This window comes from Oryctolagus cuniculus, chromosome 19 (genome assembly GCF_964237555.1).
Source record: "Oryctolagus cuniculus chromosome 19, mOryCun1.1, whole genome shotgun sequence".
Lineage (NCBI taxonomy): Eukaryota > Metazoa > Chordata > Mammalia > Lagomorpha > Leporidae > Oryctolagus > Oryctolagus cuniculus.
In genome coordinates this window covers 50332119-50344726 of record NC_091450.1, presented here as the reverse complement: position 1 = coordinate 50344726, position 12608 = coordinate 50332119, and the positions used below count along the sequence as shown (strand labels likewise).

The window sequence follows — 12608 nt, the reverse complement described above, 5'->3', positions numbered from 1 at the left end:
GCTCCTGGCTTCCAATCAGTGCAGTGCCGTAGCAGCTATTTGGGGGGTGAACCAACAGAAGGAAGACCTTTCTCTCTGTCTCTCTCTCTCACTGTCTAACTCTGCCTGAAAAAAAAAAAATTAAAAAACAAGTTTATGTGGCCGGCGCCATGGCTCAATAGGCTAATCCTCTGCCTTGCGGCACTGGCACACAGGGTTCTAGTCCCGGTTGGGGCGCCAGATTCTGTCCCAGTTGCTCCTCTTCCAGGCCAGCTCTCTGCCATGGCCCGGGAGTACAGTGGAGGATGGCCCAAGTGCTTCGGTCCTGTACCCCATGGGAGACCAGGAGAAGCACCTGGCTCCTGGCTTTGGATCAGCACGGTGTGCCAGCCGCAGTGCGCCGGCCATGGCAGCCATTGGAGGGTGAACCAATGGCAAAGGAAGACCCTTCTCTCTGTCTCTCTCTCACTGTCCACTCTGCCTGTCAAAAAAATTTAAAAAATAAAAAAAGTTTATGACAGAGCTTTAAAAAATTGTAATTTATTTTAAAGGCAGAGAGAGAGAGAGAGAGGGAGAGAGGTCTCCATCCATAGGTTCATTCCACAAATGCCAGCAGCGGTCATGGCTGTGCCAAGTTGAATCAGGAGCCTGAGACTCACTGTGTGTCTCCCGCGTGGGTGGCAGGGACCTGGGTGCCTGAGCGTCCACCTGCTGGGCCCGGGGAGCTGGCATTGAAGGCAGAGTGGAGACCCGAGCCTCGGCACTCTGGCACAGACACAGGCATCCCTGTGGCGTCTCTTCACTGCACTCCTCACTTAATGGTGCCGGATCTTGTGTGCTCCCCGGGGTGTATCCCGTCTGAAGTTCACTCAGCTTTTTGATTCTGTGCGTTTGGGGGTTTTCCACCCCTTATTTCTCCCAGCACTTTCCAGCCTTGCCCTTTTTATTTTTTTCTTCCTCTTCCTGCACTCCGAGGACACTGAAGTTGGATCTTTCATTTTGGTCTCACAGCTCATTTTTTTTTTCTTCTTTCAGTCTGTTTCCTCCTTGTTGTTGACATTGGCTAATGCCTTCTGCTCCATCTTCCAGCCCCTGGATTCTTTTCCCGTCCCCTCTACTCTGCTACCACAACGCCTCTCTCAGGCTTTACTTTCAGTCATTGCATTTTTCAGTTCTAAGATTTCCGCTTGGTTCTGCTTTATTCCATCTTCTACCTTCTATTATTTTCTTTGCTAAGGTTTCCTGTTAGAGTCGACTGCCCGAAAAACGTCACCAAGAGACATCTCTTATGCAAACAGCAAGGGGAAGCTTTATTGATTATCCAGCATGCTGGGGCTGTCTGACCATACATGAACAGAGCAGCCCCGAATAACCAAAGGTTAGGGTTTATAAAGGCAAAAACCGCAAAACCGGGAAGGGGAAGAGAATACACTGTTGTTAAGTGGTTGCTAAAGTCTTACAATCAGCAATTATGATCTTAAGACATAGACAAATCACATCTTCATTATTAGCCCAGGTAACCCAGGTGCAACCTTTCTACTTTTAAGCTTGAGCAATCATGCTAGGGGGTTTTTGTGCGTTGCCAAGGGTGATGTAGTGCACTGCTATTGTCTGACTATTTGAGATCATAGTTTCGGACCAGAGTCTCACGGTGGGGGGGTTGCTTTCCCAGAATGCAGTCTCAAGTGCTCCAAAATGGAGTCCCTACTGTCAAGGTGCTACTTTACTGTTTTATTTTTACAGCTGCACTAGGAAGGTTTAAACCTGTAAGCTTAAGCTTAACTTTTGACACCTGTACATATACAATTTTAACTCTTCATTCCCCACTCCTTGTTGTGAGGATCTCTAATCTTAGAGATTATTCGTTTTTGTCTCTTTTAATGTGACATATTGTTGCCTTACAACCATGAGTTTAACATTTTTAACTTGTTCCCACATGAAGGTGATGAGTCTATTTAACACACAAGGTCCTATGGTTACAATTAGGAGTAGAACAATTAAGGGTCCTGTTAGGGCTGACAGTAGAGTAGTAAGCCATGGGGACCGGCCGAACCATGACTCAAACCATCCCTGTTGAGTTTTCCTTTTCCGTTGTCGTTTTTCCAGTCGTTTTTTTGAGTTTGGCCATGGAGTTTCTAACCATCCCGGTTCAGTCGGCATAAAAACAACATTTTTTCTTTAGGGCCGCGCATAACCCACCCCCATGAAAATGAGATTTAACCCCCGCCTGTTCTGTAATACTGAAATGCAGATACTGGGCTGCATCTGGGAGATTGTGGAAGATTTGTCAGGCAGAAGGGGCGGGCATCTCCACCTGGCAGGTTATCAGGTAGAAGGCAGGGCAGGATGCAAAGGCCAGGCTGCCCGTGAAACATTGTCAGGATGACTGAGATGTAGATGCATATGCTGGACACATTAGGCCTTTATGTCACACACACATAAGCTCATAACTGACTTTCTGCCTAATATTTTCCCCTCAAGAGGTAATACCCAAAATTCTTCTTTGGGATTATGGATGGAGTTCCGTTTTCTGTAACTTCTTCGAAGCTGGCATGTGGGCGTCGAGGGGGATTTGGGTATTTCCTCTTGCTACCTGTCTTATGGTGTGCAACAGTGGCCTTGGAAAAACTGTGTTGCTCGGTCCAGAGGGCTGCTCAGGTCGTCCAGTGGAATGGGCTGGAAGCCTTGCCTGATGACCATTTGGAGTTTAACAGCTTTTAGTCTGTTAGAGACAAAATGAACAAGGGCATTAAAAACACACGGTGCAAAGAGAAGCATCAAGATTGCAGAAGTTAGTGGGCCAAGGAGAGGAAATAGCCAGGATTTCCATGACCAGGTGTCAGGCCAGAAATCCCAGCCCTGCTTGGCCTGGTCCTGGAGCTGTTTGGCTTTTTCCAGGAAAAGTACAAATTTGGGTTTGTGCCTGTCTAGTCTGATTGACCCAGAGACAATTTTTTTTTTTTTTTTTTTATATTTAGTAGCCAGTTTTGCTAGGAAGTTAAGCCAATGTACAAAACTAGAGTCTCAGGCTGGGAAAAGGACAGACTAATGAATTATTTACATTTAACCATTTATATTATGGATTATTGTGCACCCCCCCTCAAGAGATAGCCCCTTTAAGTCCTCAGTGAGGACCTGTCCAAATCGGTGTAGGGCTATCTGAGTTAGCTGTTACTGAAAGCCCTGTTTTTAGGAACTGGCAGGGAGGGCTTTCTAAGCTTAATGTTATTGGATAGACTTTTAAGGCCTGGCTGGGTGTGTGAGGCCCAGACCTATCCATGGGGTGCTGGAAGAGAATTGAAAGAGATGCAAATCTCCTTTAAGGGAAGCACCCTGTTGACTTGCATTACATGGATGGACTAGGAGGAGAGCTGAATAGGAGGCTGATGGAAATAGGCAACTTGCGTTTTACTGACCGTAGGCCATCCCCTCAATAGCAGTGGCTGGAGCTGGAAGCTGGCCAGAGGCTGGGCAGAGCCAAAGGCTTTTTAGCTCGGGGCCACAGGGTCAGCGGTTCTGAACCAGGAGTCCTTCGACACCCAGGGCAGTTCCGTGTCCAGTGGCCGTGCTCTTGGCAGGGCTGACAGAAGGCATTTGCTGTCATGACAGCTGCTTGCCCAATGCCCTGTCTCCTTATATCAGCAACAGGTGCCGTTTGGGGTGCACTGGCCTTGCTGGGTCTCCTTGATGGCAATCACCATGTAAAGCAGCCATTGATTGGTCTGTTGCCTATCTTCTGCTGCTAGCTTGCTCCTCGTTTTCCTGGTCTCTAATAAAGTAGACCAAGGAGGCAGCCTCTATGATGTCAGTCAAGGGGGTGCTCAACCCAATCCTGATTTTTGGAGATTTTTTTAAATATCAGGGTGAGCTAGAAAAACTATGGTCATGGGCAAATTCTGACACTTAGTATTTTCCTGCGAGTTAAGACCGTGCCCATGAGGAGAACTATGACCCTTTAGGTAAGATCAACTGTGGTGACCTGCTTGTATACTTTGAGGTCGTCAGTGTAACTTTTTACACTGAAAAATTGATTTAGTTGTCATATTATTTTATAGTTTAACCTTTTTTTTGTTGTTGTTGTTGTTGTTGTTTGGGGCCCTATACTGTGGCCAGGCATTATTACAGAAAAGGTCAGTCATCCCTTACATAAGGTCTGGGGATTAAACCGTACATCACAGTGGAGAGTCCTGCAGAACAGTAGTAACTTCCCTTCTGGAAGAGAAAAGAGGAGAAGTGAGGCAGTGAGTTGGGTCTCTAGCCTGACTTTTTGGGCTTTTAGATTTAACTGGCAGTTTAACCAGTGTTTACTGCGTAGCCCGACTTAGAGGAGAAATTGTGGCAGAGGTCTCTGCCATTCTTTGGCTTCTGAGTATTTACCGTGTAGCCTGTGAACACTAGAGCTTTTTTTGGTTTTCTGGAACCCAGTTTTCTAGTATCTGCCACATAACCATAACTTAACAGAGACAGTAGAGTACACAATGGATTAATATGAATTTTATGTTTTTTTGTTGTTGAATAAACCAGAAAAAAAAAAACCTTGTATATAAGAGTTTACATAATTTAGAATTATTTAACAGAGTTAAAAAGAGCTTACAGGACCTAACTCTAGAAATGGCAGAGTAACCGATTAAGCAGACACTGTTAAAATAGACGTTACAGTTTTTGCAAAAACAGATTTTAAGATTTATGATTTAGACCATTTTTAGATATTTACTAATATTAGTACACATTTTTTTTTTAAACCCATTGTTATAACAGAAGATCAGACTTCAACTTTAGGTCAGTGTAATTTTGGCATTAGCACTCAACTCTGTAAACAATATTTTAAAATCGTAAACATTTTAAAACTTTTTATGACTTGTTTATACCTTTTGAAACTTTATACCTGTAGTTACTTTTACATAGCCTTGAATTGTCATGTATGGACAACCTATGAGAATACATGTTAACAAACTCAAACAGTTTTTTTTTTATCGAATTTGAGATGTTAAAAGTATATATAATACATTTTTTTTTAAGTTTTACTTAGCACTGATGCCTAGATGACTTAAGACACTGAGTTATTAATGAATACCATACCATTATTTGAAGTAAAAGTTAAAATTACATTTTTATGTTTTTAAGTAACAGGAGGATAACACCTCCTGGACAGCAAACATTAGTGCATGTTTATAACTTTGAAAAGATCTTTCTCATTAAGAGAAACAAGTTTAAAGCATATCAAAGACATGCAAAACTGAGCAAGCAAGCCACTGAGCAAACTTAAGGGCGTTTGCATTACCTCAATTTTCTGAACCAATCTGCATTGTCTTACTTTAGTTAACAACATAAAGGCTTGTATACACAGAATTTACTCTTATTTTTATAAGACCACTTTAGCTGGAAAGCAAAAACATAAATACAGTATAGGTCTGACACCATTTATAACATTTTAATATATTTTATATAATTTGAATTGACCCAAGCAGCTGTTACTTTAACAAATTTAGAGTCTCATTCTTTGAGAGTTCCAGGGATCCGGCTGGAAGCCCAAAGTTGGAAGACTCGGTTTAGAATTTAAGCTGACAGAGAGTCAAACCATTTAGCCAAAATTAGTACATTTCTGATCAGTTGGGTAATCACTCAGACATTAAAAACAGATAAACAATGTAAACAAACTTCGCATTGTAGTTTTTCCAATCAAGACTCTAATGGCAATAGAAAAACGCGAAACCTTCAAGACAGGTGAACGCTCTCAGATGAGTCAGGGACAGCAGCACAGAAAAGAGCTGATTATCAGCATATGAGCCCATTGTTTAGGTTTTTATTAGCTGCAAAGAGAATAACCCATCAGCTTGGAAAGGGTTAATGGCTTAAGGTTCTGGCTCCCTTAGGTAAGGTCAGCAGTGGTATTGAATTGGAAATTCCTCCAGGAGAGGAAAAAGAAGCAGCCCTGGGGTGGGGGCTCTGCCTAGAGATATTTGGAGTGCAGAGAAAGGCTGTGGTCCCCCATTTACAGGGAAGACTGTACACACCGGGGCCTGGCAGGACTAGCCGTGGGGTGTTGGGAACCTTCTATAATTTAACCAAAGCCAGATTAATTAGGACTACTGCAGACACTCAATTACAACAGATAGTTAACTTTAGCTCTTTTCCAGATTTAGTCCTCAGGCAATCAAAGCTTAGCAACAGTAATAGTTTACAAAAAACTTTTAAGACGCACCAGAGCTACCATAAGCTGCAAAGACGGAAAACTTTTTACCCGGTTGGAAAGGGTTAACAGGTAACAGGTAACAGCTTTTCCCTAGGTGGAGAGACCTGTGGAATTTCCCTCTCCCTTTCTCCTCGCCAGTGGTATAGGAATGGAGATGAGGAGAGCAAAAGAGTGGGGGAGGGAGCCCCCCCCCCCCCCCCCGGGAGGAGGAGGAAGGCAGAAAGCAATGAAGCTCCTCATGTCTGGGGGCTGAGTGGGGTTTGAAATCTCCTATCACTCAAGGTTACCCACTACCTAGTTGTCTGAGTTTACCTGGAGGGCCAATATTAGCCTCGACCGAAGCTAAGCCCTGCTCGCGTAGCAGTAGGCAGCGTGACCAGGCGTCCCTCCGAGAGAGAGACCTGGTCCTCGGGTCGCAGTCCGGCCGCCGGGAAGCCAAAGCGAGCTCAGGGGGTCTCCAGGCTCTCAGCCAACTGCCCTTCCTAATTTCCCTCCCGTTCCTTACAATCCCTCTGGAGTTTCGGCCGTAGCTAAGCCGTGGCCGGGGGGACTCCGCGTTCTCGGAGAGCTGTGGGGTGCCGGACACTCAACGGTCACTTCCACAGATCCGGTCCCGCTTGAGGGAAGGAATACTGACCTCCGATGTCTTCTCAAAATCCCGGTCTGAGTGCCCTTGACGGCCAGGCAAGAGAACGGCCTCTTTCACTTGGCGAATGAGTGGTAAATGGAGAGCCCTCCGGGGGGCCAATCCACTCCGAGAGCTGGCCATTCAGAGGCACAGAAAGACTGTCACTTTACCTTCTTGACTGACAAAGAGAGGTTATGTGCCCGGTCGCTTACCTACTACCAATGATTCAAAGTTAGAGACAAAGGTGTAGACACAGTCTGGCCCATGTTAGCAGACAACACAATGTACACGAACAGACAAACAGTGTAGAGAATCAGCACACAACAACCACACAAAGTGTCCGTAGAGGAACTGAGATAAACTACTGGTCACGACGATGCTGGCAATACAAACACAGACTCTGGAACCGCCTCAGAGCCCTGTGAGGATGCCGGTAATACAAATGCAAGCTCCGGAACCACTTCAGAACCTACAAATGCAGACCCCAGAACCACTTCAGAGTCGCGTGACCATGCTGGCAATACAAATGCAGATTCCAAATCTACCAAACGGGAGCCATCACAGCGCCCCATACAATGCTAAATGACAAGAGAATACAATCAACAAACAACAAGACAACCAACAAAGCACCTTACAACTACAAAAGACTAATAATAAGAAGGCCTTACCGGCCACCCCGTCTGTGCTGGGAATGCAGACTCCACGCCTGCCCCGTCGGAAGTATCTGGGCGTCCCCAGCCTTCCTTTGTCCTCCTGAGGCGTCCCTCAGGGCCGTAGCCTGTGGCCCCCGGGCACGTCTGCCGGCCACAGCCAGGAAGGGCTCACGCCCTGTCCCAGCAGCTACTACACCAGCACAGTTCCCAAAACCCTGGAGCGCTCACAAACTACCAAAATCCGGAATGAAGAGACACAAACCACAAATAAGCCGGCCGACAACACAAATAGGCGCCTGCACTTACCCCAAGAGATATCCGTTGGAGACGTCTGCAGGCAGCAGTCAGATCTCGCTGGGGCCTCCATTCCTATTACTTTTTTTTTTTTGACAGGCAGGCAGAGTTAGACAGTGAGAGAAAGAGACAGAGAGAAAGGTCTTCCTTTCCGTTGGTTCACACCCCCCACCCCAATGGCCGCTATGGCCGATCAGCCAGGAGCCAGGTGCTTCCTCCTGGTCTCCCATGCAGATGCAGGGCCCAAGCACCTGGGCCATCCTCCACTGCACTCCCGGGCCACAGCAGAGAGCTGGACTGAAAGAGGGGCAACCGGGACAGAATCTGGTGCCCCGACCGGGACTAGAACCCAGGGTGCCGACGCCATGGGTGGAGGATTAGCCTAGTGAGCCGTGGCGCCAGCCAGGTTTCCTATTTCTTAAAATTGGTTTCAAGCATGTTCACAATTGCTCATTAAAGGTTATCAAAGCTGGTGCAAAACGCTCTTTGTCAGGTAATTGTGACATCACTGTCATGTCAGGGCTGGCATTCGGTCTTTCCCATTCGGCTTGAGACCATCCCTGCTCTTAGTAGGACGAGCGATTTCAACTGGACTCTGGGCTTTTGCCTCTGGTGCTCTGGGACTCTGGGTCACACGTTCACAGTGCTATTGTGACACTGCTCTGGCAGAAGGAGGTCCAGGAGCTTCCTCATTACTGCCAGGTAGAAGTCCACGTCCCCATCCGGCCCCGATGACACAAGGGGCGGAATGGAAAGATGGCTCCTCCGTACTGCACGGCCTGCACGGCCGGGAGTGCCAGCTCCCCAGGTGGTTTCAACTGAAACCAGGTGGTGGAGGTGGCCTCCTCTGCCACCGCCCTGTGGGGAGAGGGTGGCTCCCCACATGGTCTCTGGTTGACTCTGGGGGAGGGGCTGGAGGCGTGGGCGGCCCCGTTGCCGACCATCTGGCCTTTGGAGGTGTGGTGTGGGTTGGGCCCCAGTTTTCCTCTGCGCTGCTTGGAGGAAGTCGAGTCACTCTCGGATTTCTTCTGTTCTTACTGGGCTGCCCCTTTGGTGCTCCTTTCATCCAAACAGCAGCATCTGCTGGGGTCTTTGCTGTCCGGGTTGCTTGCTGTTTCCCAGTTGCCTGCTCCTTCCGATTCACATGTGGGATGAATGAGGGGAAAAGAAAACCCAGGAGGGGCTGGTGTTGCAGCATCGTGGGTTGAGCTGCCACCTGCAGCGCCGGCATCCCATGGGGTACTGGTTCAAGTCCCGACTGCTCCACTTCTGATCCAGCTCCCTGCTAATGCACCTGGGAAAGCAGCAACAGGTGGCCCCAGTGCTTAGGTCCCTGCACCTGCGTTGGAGACCCAGCTGGAGTTCCTGGCTCCTGGCTTTGGCCTGGCCTAGCCCTGGCCCTTGTGGTCATTTGGGGAATGAACCAGTAGACAGAAAATATCTCTCTGTCCCTTTGTCTCTCCCTCTCTCTGTGTAACTTTGACTTTCAAATAAATGAATAAATAATTCACACACACACACACACACACACCCCTTGGGGACTAGCCATGTCTCACAAGGTGACCAAAGATGCCCATCAGCATGGCTGTGACTACCAGGGTGCAGGTGAGCTGCGGGTCCTGCAACAGCGCCATCTGTGGGTCACGTACCTGTACTGCAACTGGCCACGCAGGGCAGCCACGGCTTCTGGCCACGTAGCAGTGTTGCTGCCAGCTAAGGCGGACGTGAGTCTTTGCGCACAGAGGTCCCCAGCTGGGCTGGAGTCTTCTCCGCACCGTCTGTTTTCCCGTGTCTGCGGTATTTATGGATTTCAGAGTTTTCAGTTGTGTTTTGCTGACGAGATAGGGCAACACCCATCTACACTCCATCTTCTCCCAAGTGCAAGTCTCCGCTGTTGGAGACAGAAAAACCCAGCCTGTTCTTCCCTAGCCTTACACTCAACCCTCAGCCCAGGACAATTCCCCTGTGGCCACCAAGATGGCGTCGTGAGTTCCCTCCCACCACCAACCCCCTCAGTGTCCTGACGGATCCACCTGTGGACACACTCAGCTCCCTCTGACTGAGGGCTCAGCCCCACAAGACAGCTCCACTGCAGAGATCAGCCCCAAGCCCCCCATTGTGATGCGGATTTGTGGTTAACTGGCTAAAAATTGGGGCTCTCCCATCCCCTCTTCAGGTTTTATCAATGAGCTAGAGTGGCTCACAGAATTCAAGGAAACACTTCACTTACACTCAGCCATCATTTATTTATTGGGAAGGAAGAGTGAGAGAGAGAGAGAGAGATGGAGAGAGAGGTCTTCCATCTACTGGTTCACTCTCCAAATGGCCCCAACAGCTGAAGTCAGGAGGCAGCAGCTCCATCAGGGTCTCCCATGGGGGTGGCAGGAATTCAAGAACCCCGGCCATCTTCCATTTCTTCCTGGGCGCATTAGCAGGGAGAGCTGGTTGGAAAGTGGAGCAGCAGGAACTTGAACCGGCACTCGTGGCGGATGCGGAAGTCCCTTCCGCGGTGCTGCAAGGCCCACTCTACACTTCCCCGTTTATCACAAGGGCCGTGAACACGCAGAAGAGATGCACAGAGCGAGGCATGTGGGGTGAGGAGCTCCCGAGCTTTCTCCAGGACCAGCACTCGGTCGGCCATTCAGAAGCTCCAGGAACCCTACCCCGCTCCGGGTTTTTAATGGAGGCTTCATGACGTAGATTTGATTGACAGCATCATCGGCCAATGGTGTTCCACTCAACTTTTTCCCCCCAGATGGTGGGGTGGTGGGGCTGAAAGCTGACCCTCCAATCACACTCTTGGTTCCCCTGGCTGCCAGCCTGCCTCCTGAGGCTGCCCAGGTGCCCACCAGAAGTCACCGCGTTGGAACAAGAGCTGCCGTCATCACCCAGGGAATCCCAAGGGGTTGAGAGCTGGGTGGCAAACACCAAAGTCAGAGACGGCATCTGAGACCCCAAGATTCTCCTAGCACCCCCTCTACAAGGCAGTTACAGCTTCTGTGTCAAAAACTGGGGACAGGGGCTGGCGTTGTGGCGTGGTGGGTTCAACCACCGCCCGTGACACTGACATCCCTTATCGGGGCACAGGCTCCAGTCCTGGCTGCTCTGCTTCCGATCCAGCTCCCTGCTACCGCGCCTGGGAAAGCAGTAGAAGATGGCCCAAGTGCTTGGGCCCCTGCCATCCCACGTGGGAGACCTGGAAGAGGTTCCTGGCACCAAACTTTGGCTGTTGGCCCAGCCCCAGCTGTTGCAGCCGTTTGGGGAGTGAACCAGTGGGCGGAAGAGCCCCCCGCCCCCCGCCTTTCAAATAAATAAAATAAATCTTAGAAAAAGAAGGCCGGCGCCGCGGCTCACTAGGCTAATCCTCCGCCTTGCGGCGCCGGCACACCAGGTTCTAGTCCCGGTCGGGGCGCAGGGTTCTGTCCCGGTTGCCCCTCTTCCAAAAAAAAAACAAAACAAAACAAAAACAAACAAACAATAACAAAAAAGAAGCCAGATACTGTGACCACACTGTGTCCCTCTTTCTCCCTTGTCTCATGGTGTCACACCCACCTATTGTCTCTTTATGTGGCCCAGTGGACACCTTCAAATCTGGCTCCTGTGTCAGTGTTTTGGTCCTGGACTCCTTCCATGTGCAGTGAGAAGAAGAAAAACGAAAAGGAAGAAAACTGGAGGGGCCCTCAGCTTGGAGGCATGGAGGGGGCTGAGATGGGGGCGTGCCCGGCCTCTGAGGGTCCACACAGCCCCCTTCCTAGGGAAAGGAAGGTAACAAGCACAGCTGACTTCTAAGTTTATTTAAACCCTGGGAACTTTATCATATCTTCATCCAAACCGCACAAAGGCAAACAAAGCAGCTTTTGAGGCTCAAGGAGGGGGAAGTTGATTCAAGATAGGCATTATCAGGGCTTGCCCAACCGTCCCTGGCTGGCTTATCAGTGGCAGGAGGAGGCCACAGCTCGCTGACCCAGGGCAGCCCTGGGCAGCATCCCGACTGGACTCAGAGCCCCAGCCCAAAGCAAGTTCTCTCCAGCCCCGAGGGCAGTCACTGTTCTCTCTGAGCTGGTGGCGGGTAGGAAAAGGTTGAAGAAAAATCACTCCAAGACACTTGGAGAGGCAGCCATGGAGCAGGTGCAGGGACTGCTGGGAGGCGGGGGGGGGGGGGGGGGGGGATGGGGAGGAGGCGGGTCTTGCCAGCGGGGAGAGAGGGAGAGAGCAGGGCTCAACTCTGAATGCCGAACAGGTTAGCAAAGTGGGACGCCGAGAGGAAACAGAGGGGGGGATTCTGGCTAAACCAACCGAACCAGATTCTTCCGGAAGGCAGGGCAGGCTCATACCCTGGAGGGGGAGTTGTCAGAGAGCAACCTGATCAGCTATAGAGGGTAGAGCATGCTGGCCACCTGGAGGAGCGCTCAGGGTTTGGTTTTGTTTTTGCTGGATTGGATAAGGAAGTGCACAGGTGGACTTAGAAGTTCTGGTCAGGCCACGTGGGGTTTGCTCCCACCAACGCCAATCCTGGGGTCTGCTTAGGAGCAGCAGAAAGGTACCCGGTGCTGGCCAGCTGGGGACCCTCTCCTGCTGCCCAGAGGTCTACTGAGGGTCCCCATCTAGAAGGATTATTTCAGATCTTTTGCATTTTGCCACCTGCCTCTCTGGCTTCTACCCGGTCCACCACTCATGAACCCACAAGTGCTGCCTACACAGTCCTGGCAAATCTTGCACTGTGCTTTCTGCCTGGGGTGATGCCCAAGGAGCCTCCATCCTTATCATGAACCCCACCATCCAGAAGCATCTGGCCTGACCTGGCAGTGTGGCTCACTGGGTTAAGCCACTGTGTGCAATGCAGCTATCCCGCGGTTCCAGT

At 49.6% G+C, this 12608-nt stretch overlaps 1 long non-coding RNA gene across 1 annotated transcript; it reads right to left on the bottom strand.

Moving 5' to 3' along the window:
• Nucleotides 1-1265: 1265 nt before the first annotated feature.
• Nucleotides 1266-9791, bottom strand: LOC127493428 (uncharacterized). Its single transcript, XR_007923567.2, has 2 exons — nucleotides 6810-9791; nucleotides 1266-4191 (listed from the first exon to the last, which is right to left on the bottom strand). It is a non-coding gene; the product is annotated as an uncharacterized lncRNA (long non-coding RNA).
• Between the last annotated feature and the right edge of the window lie 2817 nt (nucleotides 9792-12608).